The 16,254-nt window shown below is 42.5% G+C and overlaps 1 long non-coding RNA gene across 5 annotated transcripts in view; it reads left to right on the top strand.

The window, feature by feature from the left end:
* Positions 1-16,254, top strand: part of LOC102421920 — a 67,383-nt gene that overhangs the window by 18,086 nt on the left and 33,043 nt on the right. For 4 of the 5 annotated variants that reach the window (XR_002831972.1, XR_002831973.1, XR_002831970.1 and 1 more), the window contains exon 4: positions 3,621-3,728. This is a non-coding gene — a long non-coding RNA (uncharacterized LOC102421920). Of the gene's footprint in view, positions 1-3,620; positions 3,729-5,643; positions 6,631-16,254 lie in introns of those variants that run through there. The other variant, XR_002831971.1, reaches the window with a different exon arrangement.

Below are 16,254 nucleotides of genomic sequence, written 5' to 3'. Positions count from 1 at the left end.
GCCTGACACTCTCAGGCTTTTTAAGGTTTAGAGTTAGGTCACTCTGACCCACGCCCTGGACAATTGCGGTGTCTGTCTCCCCCGAAGCCCCTCCTACAGGTGACTGGCTGATAATAGTCCCTGCTGAGGCATTGGCCCAACAGCTGTGTTCTGATCTAAGCAAACTTGAGGCATCTCAGCCACAGCAGATGACGCGAAGACCCCTGACCTCAGCAGCCCTGTTCTGGACCGGCCAGCAGTCTACTATATGAACCAGTGGGCAAAATTTAGCTAAAAATGGGCGCGGTGGTCCAGATTCTCCCTTCGGGGGGTTTGCCCTGGGAAGTACTGGTTCGCAATGGGAGCTAAAAGAGTATAGAGAGAGAGCCAATGAGGCAGAGCAAGCAAAAGTGACAGGAAGCAGATAGCAGTCCTGAACAGGGGCTGTGAGGTGGGAAAGAATACCCTGCTGGCTATGGCGATGAGTGCAGAGGGCACGGCCAAGATAAGGGGCAGGTGGAGATTGGGGACTGCCACATTCAGGCCCACCCAAAGACTTTGGCATTCCTATCCTAACAATATGAAAGCACCGTGCTGTGCAAACAAACAACAACAAAACTGAGTCTGCTGGTTGCGACAAGAGCTGGCAGTTTACAAATTCCAAAGAGAGGATGAGGAAGCCAGGTAGGGGCAGTCAGAGAGGCCAAAAGACCCCTGGGCGCAGCCAGAGGAGAGCTGAATCACATAAATGAACTGATCAGTAGGTGTTGAGGCACGAACTCCCGATGCTGAAGTCCTGGGTAGCATGGATTCTTGCTGGCGTCCTGGGTCCAGTCTTCCTCAGGTCTGGCTCCACTACACGCCTGTTCTTCCAGAGGCTTGGTGATTTGGCCTTTCGTGGTTCCCACGAGGCCCTGTGGGGCTGAGATCCTTGTGTGTGTGTGTTTTTTTTAATTCCTTGGAACTCCTTCCCCTAATATTAGATGTAACTTGAGCTGTTCCTCGGAACAAAAAGAGCCTAACAAAAATACTCTACATGGCCCCAGATTGCTCTTTCCCCCGGCCTCCCCCCTCCCCCTTGGAATTATTGTTGTCCTATTTTTAGTTTTTCTGTTTCTTCCTTTGCTGCTAGGCTGTCAACCATCACTTTTTATTGCTGTAGTTGGCTTGCTTCTAGCCATTCTCTCTTTGTCATTAAGGCTACTTGTAGACAGGGCACTAGATCCATTAGCTTGGTGGGGCTAAAAAAAGTAAAAGTAAACAGGTAACAGGAAGGCTGAATTTTATAGCATGCGACTATCTCAAAATAGCTGTGATAAAAATTAAATAAGCATTGAGAGCGTTTTAGTGTCACATGAGCTTTAGGATATAGTGTTTGGAAATGCACTTTGTGCAGATGTCTTTCTTGCTTTCTTTCTTACGTTTGGTTCCAGTCCAGTCAGTGAAGGTCTTCCTAAAGTATCCCTTGGTTCTGAGGAACCACAACACACGAGCCAGCAGCGTAAAGGAAACAAGATTTATTTTAAGACATTACGCAGAACTCAACCGAAGAAAGTAAGCAGGCAAGACAGCCTCTCTCTCCCCGATTCTGTCTCTCCGTCTTTCCCTCTCTCCCTGGAGTTTCCTGGTTTCCTAACCTCACCTTGTCCTTGTTTCACATCTGCTCCACGTTCCTCTCTGCGGACTATTCTGCTTCTCTGTCAGGTTTTTAGTTTCTTTTTCCTCCAATTCTGGCTTGCACATGGCTTTGGGGCTGCCATGCTGCTGATTTTGGCAACTCTTCATGACCTCGCATCTTTAATGCCAACACCTTCCGATTCAGCCTCTCTGTGTCCGAGAATACGATTGACCTGTTTTGAGCCGTGTGTCTGTCTGCCCCTGGTCAAATGAGATGGTCAGAGAGCAGTGCCGGGCCCCCACTCCTGAAGGAACGCCCTTCCGGCCTGCAGGCCGCGCTCTCAGGAGAGTCTGGCAGGGAGGAAGTGACTGGCATTTCAACCAGAGTGAAATTTCTAAATTTCTGAGCTCTGATAGGTGCTGTGTTATTACACGTTTACTCTTCCTCTTTGTTATTCACCGTTCAGCACTTACAGTCCTGCTAACAATAAACAAATTGTTCCTTGGTGCTATCACCTATCACCATCTAGTCTAGTCAGTAGTCATTTTGGTTTTCATATATGTACAAATACAAAAACATATTAAAGGTAGGTCTCCCCTTCAATATTTTTCTGTCATCTCTCAGGATCCTGTTACTCACTTATCTTCGTAAAACTGTTCTCTGGGTTAAACCAACAATGCAAATTCATTTTTAACAACAGAGCTGAAAGTTGTTAATGTTTCAGTAAAAACCACTTTAAACACCATATTGCATCTACACAGGGATGCTTTCCTGACCAACAACTTGTCACAAATGCCGGAGTGACTTTACAATTTGTCTAAAGCCACTACTTTCTACCATGTTCTTTTCACAAAAGTATGAAATAATTATGAGTCAACCATGGGTGGAAGCATTTGTTATTAGTTTTTCAAAAGATGCCAAGTGCTAGAGGAAATTTTTCTCCTAGGCCAAGAACAGTTCTATTTTAAAAACAATAAAATGCAAATTAAATGTTTCTTCATGTTTGAGTCTAGCATTTGAATGGTACTAAACAGTTTTCAAGACGTTTTCTCATGCATGATTGAACTTAATGTTCAAAATAAAGTTCTGGTGTTACTAGTATCATTTTATAGCTGGAAAACGAGCTCAGAGAAGTTATTTGACTTATTCAAATCACGGTGCTTTGTGCTTCAGATAAAAACTAAAGTCGTTTTACTCTAAGTCTTGTGGTTTTGCATGACACTTTGCTCTTTCCTTACTTTATCCCTACGATTTTTGTGGGGAAGAGAGGCATCAGTATAAGTATTTCAAAATCCGCAAATTCTCAGTATACAGTCTTCGGGATAATCCTGATTTGTTTTTCTAACTCCAAGGCCCATACATGGATAATACTATAACAAAACTACTGCCTACTTATTTATGAAAAATTAAAAGTGATAGATTGAGGGTTACCACAGCCTACTACAAAGTTTGATCTATCCCTCACAGTTGAAATCACATACAGTATTTTAATTCGATGTAACCTTTTCTAACTCTTTATTTTGTCAGGGATATAATATTAATTAGTGAGATTAAAATAAAATGCAAATCTCTAATGAAACCATTCTTGGACAGAATAACTCTCAATGTTATCTAAAAAGACCAGATTAGTCCTTGAAGTGATTGGTTGTGGTGGTTAAAAGAAGAAATGTTTTCAAAGGAGATAAGTGTGTTTGCTACTTATATGTACGTAGATCTTACTAACTACCCACGTGTTATTATTGCTAAAGTAGGCAAATAGGGTTTCTAGGGACACCCACCCCCCTTCACCCTTAGCAGTTCAAGTTACTCTAGGTATCCAAAAGTAATAAAAAATTTTAGCTCTTTAAAAGTCTCTAATTCAGATTTTTCATTTATTTAGATTTTTCTGTCCACTAAGTCTAAAATGAGCAGAGTTTTGCTGTGTTTATTATTATACAACGGGCAGACATTTGTTGAAATTTAGGTTGTCTGTGTGCACTATTTACTAAATGTTGTTAATATTACATTGGGTGCTTTATTACAGGATTCCCAGGACTGTGTTAAGCAGAGCAATTATAATAGTTTAAAGAGTAGGAGCAAGAAACAACCCACATGTAATAAAATATGAAGAAAAAGAGGACACCTGGAACATGTGAGTTATTTTTATTTCAAATTAATTTTTTTAACTTTATTATTTTTTAAATTTATCTTTATTGTTGAAAGTATTACAGATGTCACTTGTTTTTTTCGCCCATTGACCCCCTTCATCCTGTACCCGCCCTCCCCAGGACTTCACCACACTATTGTCTGTGTCCATGGGCTATCATATATGCATATAAGTTCCCCAGTTAATCTCTCTCCCCCACCCCCACCTTCCCTCTGAAATTTGACAGTCTGTTTGTTCCATGTTTCTATGTCTCTGAATCTATTTTGTTTGTCAGTTTATTTTGTTTATTAGATTCCATATATGAGTGAGATCATGTGATACTTATCTTTCTCTGACTGGATTATTTTGCTTAGCATAGTACTCTCCAGGTCCATCCATGCTGTTGCAAATCGTAAGAGTTCTTTCTTTTTTTTACAGCTGCCTAGTATTCCATTGTGTAAATGTACCACAGTTTTTTAATCCACTCATCTGCTGATGGGCACTTGGGCTGTTTCTAAATCTCAGCTATGGTAAATTTTGCTGCTATGAACATAGGGGTGCATATGTTCTTTCTGATTGGTGTTTCGGGTCAAATTCTTACTTCTTTATGTTGACTATATTCCTACTCTTTGTTTAAAAGCATTTAGTATCACTTTGGGAAGAAGTACGACCTACACATTTAGCCAACTATTTAGGGGAAAGGAAAGAGAGCACAGCTGGTGGACAGAGCTGAAGCGGGGAGAGCTGCAGTTTGAAGCAGAGAGGAAAACAGGGACCCACGTTTCTATCTTTCTATTATTTCATCTTCTGTTTGAGGATTTCATTTGCAAGGTCCAAGGTGGTCTAATTTGCCTGCCAGGCCTGCCGCTATGATGTTTGTGCTACAGGCAGTACAAAGGAATGGGGAGGGAAAGGAGCACCAGCCCCTCATTCCTGTGCTTTTAAAGAGACTAACTGGAGGTCCCACAGAACACTTCTATGATAATTTAGTCACAAATCCACAACTGGACTGGGATATATAATCCCTTATTTCAGGCAGTAATGTGCCCAATTAAAAATGGAGTTCTGGAAAAATTGCCATTTTGCAACCATCATGGGAAACACTAATCTGGATAAGAATCACTAGAGAATGTTCAATCCGGGGAGGAAAGTCTGCTGAAGAGAACATTTATATGGTCTTAAAGTATTTCCTCCCAGATTGCTTATTGGTCACAGAGGGGGAAGTAAGTATACAGTGGAGAAACCAGACAGCATCCTGACCCCGTGATGGAGATGGACATAACCAGCAGCAGGAGACGTCATGTGGCCTCCAGATGTGACCTTGTGAAGGACACGAAGTCGCTTCCGTGCTATTCCAGCTGGGAAGACATAACCTGAATCTAATCGTGAGAAGGCACCAGACAAACCAAAATGAAGGAACAGTCCGTAAAAGAACTGACCTATCTAGACTTTTAAAAAATTGTCAATGTCATGAAAGATAATGGAAAGCTGATAAACTGTTCCAGATTAAAGGAGGCTAAAGAGACATAACAACCAAATTCAATTCATGATCCTGGACTGCAGCCTACACTGGCAGAAAACAAAATTCTATAGGGAACATTTGACTAAAGTGGTAGGGGTGTTTTGCAGAGAGAATGAATAGGACCTGCTGACTAAGTGTTGAATCTTTCTTCTCTAGATCCTTAGAGCCATTGTCTTAATTCAGGCTCTCAGCACTTCTCCCCTCAGCCTATTTCTAGAACTTTCCAAGTAATTTCACATTGTCTTTCTCTTCCAATCTGTCTGCCATATTGTCACCAGAGTGATTTTTTGAAGCACAAATAGGATTATGTCGTAGTCTCTGTCTTAGTCCATTCAGGCTGCTATAACAAAAATAGTATACACTAGATAACGTATAACAACAGACATTTATTTCTCACAGTTCTGGAGGCTGGAAAGTCCAAGATCATAGCGCTGGCAGATTTGCTGTCTGATGAGGACCCACTTCCTCACTGAGGGCCGCCTGTCTTCTGGAATCTCACATGGAGGAAGGGGCAAACGAGCTTTCTTGGTCTATTTCACAAGGGCATTAACCCCATTCATGAAGAATGGAACCATATGACCTGATCGCCCTTGGAAGGCTCCATCTCCTAATACCATTACCTTGAGGATTAGGATTTTAACATATGAATTTGTGGGGACACAAAGATTCAATCTGTAGCACCCCTAATTAGAAATCCTCTGTGGCTTGCTATTGCCTATTCCTAATCTGCCATATGAGACCCTTCTCTGCACAGATCCAGACTTCCTTGTGGGTCATTTCTTTCTGGCACTCCCCTCTCAAATGGTTCCAGTTATTGATTGGTCCTCCACCTTCAGTAGCCATGACATAACACCCAGGATGACATAATGAGGACAAGGATGGGATGGAATAAGCCAGTGAGATAGACAGTTACTTTAAAGCTTTTACCTAGTTTGAAATATAGGCGTGGCTATCATGTGAAATGACTCCATTCCAATTTTTTCAAAGAAATTAATTTTTCAGAGAAATAAAGAAGTGCCTACTACTTGTGCCAACTCAAGGAAAGGGCAAATGAAGATGGGCTTGTTGGCTGACTTCCATCCTAATATTTCCTGTGAGGTTATTAGATGCTGCCAGCTAAGGATCTCATTAGCTTAGTCCAAACTATTCTATCAACAGCCATTTTCCTCTGTCACAGCTGATGCTGAGAGTCGTGTGTCATAAAACGCCATATACCCCCAAAGTTTAGAACCCTGGCTGAATGAAAATAAATCACTGTTGTTGAATCAAGTGACCCATGGGATTCCCAAGAGAAGTTTCCTTTATAGTTTATAGTTATGTGGTAAAAACTCATGGTTTTCCATACCCATGTGGCTTTTCTGCTTATTCCCTATAATTTTTCTAAAACGTTATTCCATCATTCTATTCAATAAAAAAGATCGCTTACCTCATTTGCTCTCAGGAATAAGAAAGTTTCACAGGAATTGCATTTAGCAGTGAGATGATAGAATTCTTTTCCTCTGGACTTATCAAGTAAGATTACCAGCAGACAAATGCTTCTCTAGAATTCAGGACAGAAGGCCCAGCTATTGTATATTTATTCCATAGATCAATATCTATACCCAAACTCACATTTTTAAGGCATCAGCTTTAACTGTTGCCAAGCATTCCCTTAAAAGTCAAGGCTCTATTGGTATAATGAACAGTAAGAGAGGACTGAGAGTATACTTGTGAATTGCCTGAGTAATGCTTATTCATTCTGCACCATGGATTCTGTCAAGTAGAATTCCAATTGTGACCATACACCATGCTCATTTCTATGTAGAAGAGAGAATCTATGGCTCTCATAATAGCTCTGTATTTCAGAGGGATGCTGCTACATTATTTTATACCTAATCTATGTACTTGGTATGTCTTGATTTCTGCCTTGCCCTGTGAATTACAAAAGTAACTTACCTTATATTCTTGGAGTAGGGGAAGTAATATATCATTTGTGACAGCAGCAATTTCTGAGCCACAGATCCACTTAATATAAGTTATTATACTTAGACTCTAAAATCATCCAAGATTCCAGGAAATTTATGGAGAAAATATGAGTTACCCTTTGACATTCCCGGAGAATAATACTGGTTCATCAATGTTGATATAAGTTTCCAAAGACTTGCCAAAAACTTTAAGTGTTAAATGCTCCCACATGCAATAGATTAGTGATCTCGTTTCATAAGTACCGCGCTAACCGATTGCACCACTGGAGTTCCTAGTGATCACTTATCAATGGGACAGATGATATCTGCTCTACCCATCTCACAGGCTTGTGAGAATCTTATGAAGTCATTTATAGGGAAAAGTACAAAGTGTTATTTTAATATTAAATATTATTAAAAATAATACAGTGGGGCCTTGACTTACGAGTGTCCCGACTAAGGAGTTTTTTGAGATATCAGCTGTCTCTCGGCTGATTTTTTGCATTGAGTTGACAGAGTAATTTGAGTTAACGAGCTCCTTAATGAGCTCGGTCTCGGAAGGAATTAAACTCGTAAGTCAAGGCCCTACTGTAGTTTCTTTTTATTAAATTTATTGGGCTGACATTTGTTAATAAGATTGTATAGGTTTCAAGTGTACAATTCTGTGATACGTGTCTGTATCTTGCATTGTGTGCCCATCACCCAAAGTCAAGTCATCTTTCTACTGCTCCTGACTCTGACTCAGGAGTGGTCCTGAAGACCATTCCTGTCCAGAGTAAAATGGACTGGCTCCGTGCTTCTGAATGTGGAGCCTCTACCCCATGTGAAAAGGCAAACTGGGAGCTAGGTCACCGATCTGGAAGCCCAAAGAAATAAGTAAATGTTTCAAATGGTAACTGGGGCATAAACATCTTTGTGAATTGATATGGAAGGAGATCTGTCCTGTCAGTGCCCCAGTTAACACTCTTGTGATGGTCTGTTCTGACTCCGACTGTTCTTGAAGTGGTGCAAGTCTGTCCACAGGCCTTTCTTTTCCCTGATTGTCTGTCTTCTCTTCCCATGAGCCCCTTTGTTACTGGCTGATAAATTATGTCTCAATGTCGCTGTTGGCCTTTTGGCAGCTATGCCTGCAATTTTTAATAAACAACTAGCACAAAGGAGTTGACTCTGATGGACCAATAGTCCAAGAATACACATCACAGAGAGACAGGCATCTTCAGTTAGTTCAACAGTCAGCTGGCTGGAGAGAGCTCCTGGAAGCAGATGAATTGGAGTATTGTGACTTTTTTCTTTTTGGCCATGATTTCGTTGTGTAAGGTTAGGCAAAGTGCAACTGCGCTGAGGCACTCTAGAGGAGAGGGGGTAAATGTCACGGGGCTGAATTTGTTCACTGAGCTCAGAAAGAGCCTCTGGGGGAACAGGAGAAGCAGCTGGAAGGTGAGAGGGGGCAGTAGATGGGCAAACTTACCCCCTCAAGATAAGTGGAGAAGGGTGCATAACATGGCTGTGTGGTCTTAGCCCAGCTCAGGCAGGGTGGTAACGGGGCTGGACTTCCCATGAAGAATGGAGGGATAAGTGACAGGAATGGTGGCAGGGGTGAGGGGCACAGAGATGCAATTACATAACCTATTAGACACATTATTTAGTAATTAAAAGAGCCCAAGAGTCATGATTTTCTTTTTAGAGCTATAAAAAAAGGCAAATGTTAAAATATGAATAGCATGCAAACACAAACCAATCATATCAAAACCTCAGGTACTCTGCCCTAGCCGGTTTGGCTCTGTGGATTGAGTATTGGTCTGCAGACTGAAGGGTCCCGGGTTCGGTTCTGGTCAAGGGCACATACCTTGGTTGCAGGTTCAATACCCCGCCCCCCCCCCCACACACACACACACACTCCCCAGCCCTGGTTGTGGCATGTGCAGGAGGCGACCAATGGATGTGTCTCTCACAGCGATGTTTCTCTCTGCCCCTCCCTTCTACTCTCTCTAAAAATCAATGGAAAAATATCCTTGGGTGAGAATTAAAAAAACAACACCAACAAGAACAGCAAACAACCCTCAGGTGCTTTCTGTGGGCAGCCTAATTTCTAGTTCCTGAGTGAAACTGCGGGCATGTTCCTGCCCACGGGGGCAGAGGTGGGGTTTCATGGCAGTGGTGACGCCTGCAAGGTGTTCTGGCAATGCAGGGGAGAAAGTGACAGGTCGTGTATGGAAAAAAACTGGAATGCTTCCCTGGGCTTGGTGCGTTCACTGGGCAGGAACATTGAGGTGGGTGGGGCAGAGCGGGCGGGCATGAATTGTAGGGGAGGTACTGGGTCCCAAAACACCTTTACAAAATTGGAAAACCTGTGCCATTAATATTAGTGGGGAAACCATAGGACCCCCAATCTGTTGATCTGAAAAACACCTATTATATAATCTTTTACAGCATCTTTTTAGTCCCAAATGAGAATAATAAACCTTCTTCCCAAGACAATGTATAAAAAATGCTTAGCAGATATTGGTTACTAAGAAACGTTTTTCACAAATTTAAAATTTAGTGTATAATTAAACCACAAATAAAGACTCTCCCCTTTTGTGAAGAAGGTAGGCCCAATAGGGATGCAGGATAGATGCAGAGCTAGTGCCAAGCTCTCCAGGAAGTAACTAGGTCTTGCACAAGGTGTTTTGAAAGAACTGCCAGACATGGGTGATTAACTACCCTGGGGGGAGGAGGGCAGACAAGGAAGAGAGAAAGCAGAATGAAGAGGCAGTCTGGAGGAGAAAGAATAAGTTTTGCTTTAGGCATGACATGGTTGAGCTGATGGTAAGCCATACAAATGTGAGCATCCAGCAGGCCTAGAGGAAGGTCAGGGCGAAAGCTGTCAATGAGTTATTTACTTAGAAAGTGGGCTCCTCAAGTCCTAAGGTGGGCGAGTCCACAAAGTGAGAGTGTGGGTTCAAAGAGGAGCATGGAGGTCAGAGCAGTGGAGCCTCTCAAGTTAGGATGTGGGAAGAGAATGAAGTGCGGACAAAAGTATTGAGAAGGTGGGTCTGAGAACTGGAGAAAACACATTATTGCTAGGTCTCTGACATGGGGCAAGAAAAATTGGTAGCATCAATTGACCAGTAGATTGGCAAGGAAAAAGTCCTTGGGCGTGGCGAATTGAGTTCATAGATGACCTTTAAGGGCACAGCTTCATGAGATTTCTGAGGATGGGAGCCAGCCGGCAGGGGCTGAGGCATGACTGATGGTGAGGAAAGTCAGTGAAGATTTTCTTTGGCCACGTTTGGCTTTAAATTCTAGCGCCAAATGGCAAAGATTAAAGGTCTGAGTCATCAGTGTGGAGTTTGGTTTAAAAGGTTCTGTGGGCCTTTTTTGAAAGGCAATTAGTGAACCAAAGGAAGGCAGTAAAGGTTCGTCAATATTTTTGTAAGCCTTTGTATTTTCAAAGCGCTTTTTAGCACAGTCCCTCTTGTTTTACACTCCCAAGAAGCCCCTGGAGGCAGGTACCAGCATTTCCATCTTACAGATGGGGCCCTTAAAGGGGCTAGACGTTGTGGCTGGTGTGTGGCCGCACGGGGACTCAAATTCTGTCTCCTCGTCCCCTGTGTTCTATGATGTCATTTCAATTCACAGTTAACGAGGAGCTTTTAGGCAAAGAACTAGGATTCTAGGCCTCAGTGTTCTGTTTTGGGCCAAAGTCAGGACATGTGGTTACTTGTTGGGGATAAATATTCCATGTTTGTTTTGGTGAGGAGGATGGGTCAAAGTCGGCCGGATTAGTGTGGCTCAGAAATGAGACGGAGTGCATTTACTTTCTTCCACCATGGAGGGTAGCTAGAACAGCCGCTCTTGGCAGCATCGGTCTCTCAGTAGGTTAACTAGAATGTGCCCAGTACCAATTGTATGCCAGAGTCCAGAGCGCTTCAGGGTACAAAGATCCATCATGTCCCCAGATAGTAACAGAACAGAGAGTGAGACAGAGAGTTGTGTACATACACACAATCGCTGTGGTAATTATAAAATTGCTTAGAAGAAATAGTCACTTAAAGGTTGTTTTGGCAGTGTTTGGCACAGTTTTCATTCTAAATGCATGGATGTTAGGTAAATAACATTATCAAACGAATGAATAAAAGATAAGTAATGAAAATCTAAGCGAGTTCAGTGGGGAATTAAAGAAGTACAAGCATAGAATGTGTACGTGTGTTGCATGTTGGAGGTGATGGGCAGATGGGGTTCAGTAGAAAGAGGAGGATAGCTGTGGGGATCTGGCCAGCTTGGACCAAGACTGAGAGGCAGTGGAGTGCAGAACAGATGCTGGAAGGTGTCCAAAGGCAGCCGGTGGGAATGAAATCTGCAGCCGAGGATAAATGAGGCTGGAAGAGAGCAATGAAAGGCCAGTGAACAGCCAGTTGCCGTGTTTTCTCCTCGTCTCCATCTCTGAGAGAAGCTCCCAGGCACATACCTTGTTCGGGGCTAAGGTTTCGACGGCTGTTGTTTGCAGTTGGAATTCTAATTTAGGCAACAGCTCCCTACCAATTAGCCCAGCTTTTTCTGATGGTTTCTACGCCACTTCCCTGTCCTGGCATTCTACAAAAACCTTGGCTCAGAGAAGAGAATGTGTCCTTGAATGCAGACAAATTTTAGAGTAAGCAGCAGCATCCTTTTCCAAAAAAATGGAACTTTGTGCAGCCAGTAAGGCACAAAACATTAGGTTTGTGAATGTTGATCAAGCAGGACTCTGGAGTTTAATTTTAAAACAAAAGTACAAAAAAAGTCACATTTATTCTAAAGCATGAACTGTCACCATCTCATCTTTTTCATTGTACGCTCTTTTCTAACGTTTGAATTTTTATCAAGTATATGCATTACTTTTTAAAGAAGCCTAGAAACAAGTTTAACTTTGTTTAACCCAACAGATCTGAAATTCTATAATTCTATAATTCCTCTCCCCCCGCCCTCCCTATAACATCCAGAGTGCAATTTGGGAAATATTTTCCCAGGTTCACTTTCCTTGTACCATTTTTCAAGATCCAATAGTTTTCTTGTTTAAGTCTAGGAATGTACTGGTTTTAGAAGACTTTGATCCGAGGGTTACAGGGAAGCCCGTTTTTATAAACTTGACTTCAGCGGAATCACTGTAATTGAGTTCAGTTATGCCAAAAGGCTAAACGTTTATTAGTCTTTCCTGCCTTCCAAAAAACTCTGCTGATGCAAATCAAGTTGTTCTTTCCACAGAGCACTCACTTTTAGCTGACCTAAGTTTTTTTCCGCCCTCTGTTTCCTATAAACCTGGCTCCCAGTTGTTCTGTGTTGCTATTCGCCTGCATCCTTGCTAAACTCTTTAAGATCGGGAATGCCGTTTTCTTGTTAGAACAAGCATTTGCTGAGAGTAGATGTGAAAGGCACTCTGCCAACACTGTCTCTCTTTCTTACAACAACCTGGCAAAGGTGATATTCCTGTTCCCATTCGACTGATGAGGAAGCGGAGGTCCAACAGTGACTTGGCCGAGGTTACTCAGCTTTGAAGGGATGGGCCTAGGATTCAAACCCATGTCTGTGACCCTCCAGAATAACTGTGCTCTTTCCACTTGATTCTGATTCCTTACACTGTTCTGCTGCTCGAATCAGGTCTTCTTTTTCCCCCGACAACTATTTCTCTGCTACTTGAAATGCATCTCAGACAAAAATGTTCCAACTCCTCAAGGTTTGTGCTAAAACAATCAGAGGTTGATAAAAATGCTCCTAATGGATTTTATAACAAAGATAATGCTTTCAAGATTCAAATCTTCTTCCTTATCATCTGTTCTAGTTTGAAACAAATTTGCAAGAAAACCCTGCGTGGTTTGAAACTATTATTATTTTAATCTCAACGAAAGAGATACAACTGTCCAAACTAATTAAATTAAAATGCTATTTAGACTTGAAAGAGTTGCACGTCTAAGGGGATAAGATTCACAATCTCTCATGTGTAAGTTCTGCATGTCCCAGCTGTCCAGGATGCTGCACTACATTAGTTGTGTGTCTCCTTAGACTCTTCTTGGCTCTGACAGTTTCTCAACTGTTTTCCACGACCTTGCCAGTTTAGAGGAGTGCATCTCTTTCAGTTGCCTCCTTACTCCCTTTCCTACCTAATTTGCGGCAGTAAACATTAGGGTGCCCTTTACCGTTTGGGCATAAACTTGTGAACAAATTACCCCAAATAAGAAATGTGGGAGCCCTGGACTGGGAGAGCCAGGAGCACAAGCAAATGCTAAATGAACCAGAGTATAGACAGTGTTGCCTGCGTATTTCTATCTTCTTGTTTGTACCGCTTTTCCTTTTGCGTTTCTGCTTTAAATTTTTTTTTTTTATTCTTCTGTGACTAGCGAGTGCCTGAGAGGTGAGGGAATGAGATTTTTCAGCTTTTCACGGCCCTCTGTGCGTCTCTCTCCTCGGTGTCAAGAGCACAACTCGGGAAAAAACAAAGCCCAGTGGACCTGACTTTGGCGCACATGTGCGCACTTGCTGTCTTCATTTCTGGTCCTCGTCTTAAAGTCGAGAAATGCTTTGCTAGGCTTATTCTGGTATTTCCATAATCCCTGTGCCTGTGCCCAGAAATCTTGCTACAAAGTCCCTAGGAATGGATGATAAAGCCAGACTTCTGGTTTTATCATCACTGGGGCTTTCTTTGCATCCATAAAGTAAGATTTATGCTAAGCAAATGAATGTGTAGACTTTTTAATTTTTAAAATAATGCCTTTATCTTTCCCCCTTTAGGACTTACTGATTATGACAGTCTTTCAACATTAAGGTTTTAATGCCAAAATTGCTGCTGCTTTTTTTTTTTCCCAAGGGACTGGGTAACTACTTTTAGATAGTTCTGACTCCTCGGCTCATTTGCTAGGACAGCCAAATTTTGCCAGGGGTTTTGAGTTCATCTCTGTGAACTGGTCAGTGCCTCAGTTGGATAAATATGACATTGTTCCAACAGCAGTTGCCTGATTGATCATCTTCTCTAGCTGGTGTTACTGCTATTGTTGCCTTCTTGTCAGAATGTTGGCTTTCTTGAAGATGACTTGATTGTGTCAACTGCAGGGGAATTATACATTTCAGTTAAATCTTTCCCTATCTTGGCTCTATATGGATTTGCTTGTTTGGAACACATTTATTTATGACTGCTTACCCTTCTCATGGCTTCTCTCTTCTTTTGCTCTTTCTCCTCCACCTTCTCCTTTCTCCCCCCTCTATGCTGAGGTGAGGTGTGATTAAGTCAAATAAATGAAAGTGTGAAGAATGGTGTACATGCATGAAGTTCTCAGGGAGTATTTGCGGCGTGTTAATCCAAAATGACTTCTGCTGGGAAGTGGATTAGAGGGAGGGCAAAGGGATCAATTGTACAGTGGTGGATAGAAACTAGACTTTCGGTGGTGAGCGTGACGCAGTACAGTTGACCCTTGTACAACATGGCTTTGAACTGTGCAGGCTCACTTATAATGTGGGTTTTTTTAATATAAATATACAGTCAGCCTTTTGTATCCCCAAGTTTCATATCTGTGGATTCAAGCTAACATAGGATGCATTGTTCTATATCATCCTATGTAATAAAAGGCTAATATGCAAATTGTCCCCTCGACTAGGAGTTAAACCGCGAGGAAGTTCGACCGGGGGCAGGGCTGGCCAACCGCCCGTGGCCCCTTCCTGTGGCCGGCCCGGCCGGACCCCACCCGTGCACGAATTTGTGCATCAGGCCTCTAGTTTTACATAAAAGACTTGAGCAGCCATCAATTTTGGTATCTGTGGGGTCCTGGAACCAGTCTTCCGAGGATACCAAGGGATGACTGTAGTTAATTTTGGGGGAAGTCAAAGGTTATACATTTATTATTTTTATTTTATTTTTATTTTTTAAAGGTTATACATTTAGATTTTGGGCTGCGTAGGGGTCAGAACCCCTAACCCTCAGGTTCTTCAAGGGTCAACTATATATACAGACGTAGAATTATAATGTTGCACACCTGAATCTTATATAATGTTATAAACCAACATCTCCTTTAAAAAAAAGAGAGAGAATTTTTTGACCTGAGGCTATATTTGGGGATCGGGTGAGGAGGGGGTAAGAGGAAAGGGTTGGATGGGTATTTCTGAGTGAGAAATCTTCTGTCGTTATTTACTTATACCAGGGATTGGCAAACTTTTTCTGCAAAGGGGCAGATAGGAAATATTTTAGGTTTCACAGACCATGCAGTCTTGGTTGCAACTACTCAGCTCTGTGGTTGTAACAGGAAGACAGACATAGACAATATGTCAATGAACGAGCATGGCTGTGTTCCAATAAAACCTGGTTTATGGACACTGATGTTTGAATTTCATATGATTTTCACCTGCCATTAAATGGTACTTAAAAATATTTTTAGCTATTTACACATGTAAAAACCATTGTTATTCTGTAGGTCATACAAAACCAGGGGAAGGGATAAGATGAGCCTGCAGGTTCTAGTTTGCTGACACCCCACTTAGTCCAAGATCCCTCTTCTACCAGCCACCAAACCAAACAAGAAATAAACAAGCAGCAAACTGAGAAACAGGGTTACAGGAGACAGGGGCAGGTGTCCTCTGGAGGATCATGCCATGCAGGTAGCAGAGGGGCAGAACAGTGCTCCAGGTAGAGGGACATCGCTGTGCCTACTAGAGCTGGAGGACAGTGTTGGCTAGGCTGCTGATGCTGAAACAGCTACCCTTTATAAAGCACTCACCGTGTGCTGGCCACTCTACTTGCAGTGTCTGATGAACGCTTCACTCTCCTATGTGGCAGGTGTATTGTCCCTGTGTAAGAGGTACAGAGCTGCCAAACACCTTGCCAGAGTCACACGGCTCGTAAGTAGCAAAACCAGGATGCGAGCCCTGGCCTGGCTGACCGGGCCCACAGCTTCCTTCCTTCCCCCTCCCCAGGATGGCCCCCATATCCTCATCCTGCTGGACTTATCCCTAAGCAAGCCTTATGCTAAATGGGAGACAGCTTTAAAAAACTGGCCAGTACCTGTAAGGATGAGCAAACGCTCTGAGCTGCTGACTTCCTCCCTCTGCCACTTTAGGAGTGGGCGGC

The sequence above is a fragment of the Myotis lucifugus genome, unplaced genomic scaffold, assembly GCF_000147115.1.
Source record: "Myotis lucifugus unplaced genomic scaffold, Myoluc2.0 scaffold_294, whole genome shotgun sequence".
NCBI lineage: Eukaryota > Metazoa > Chordata > Mammalia > Chiroptera > Vespertilionidae > Myotis > Myotis lucifugus.
Note: the sequence above shows the minus strand (reverse complement) of the source record. Positions and strands in the feature narration are given on the sequence as shown.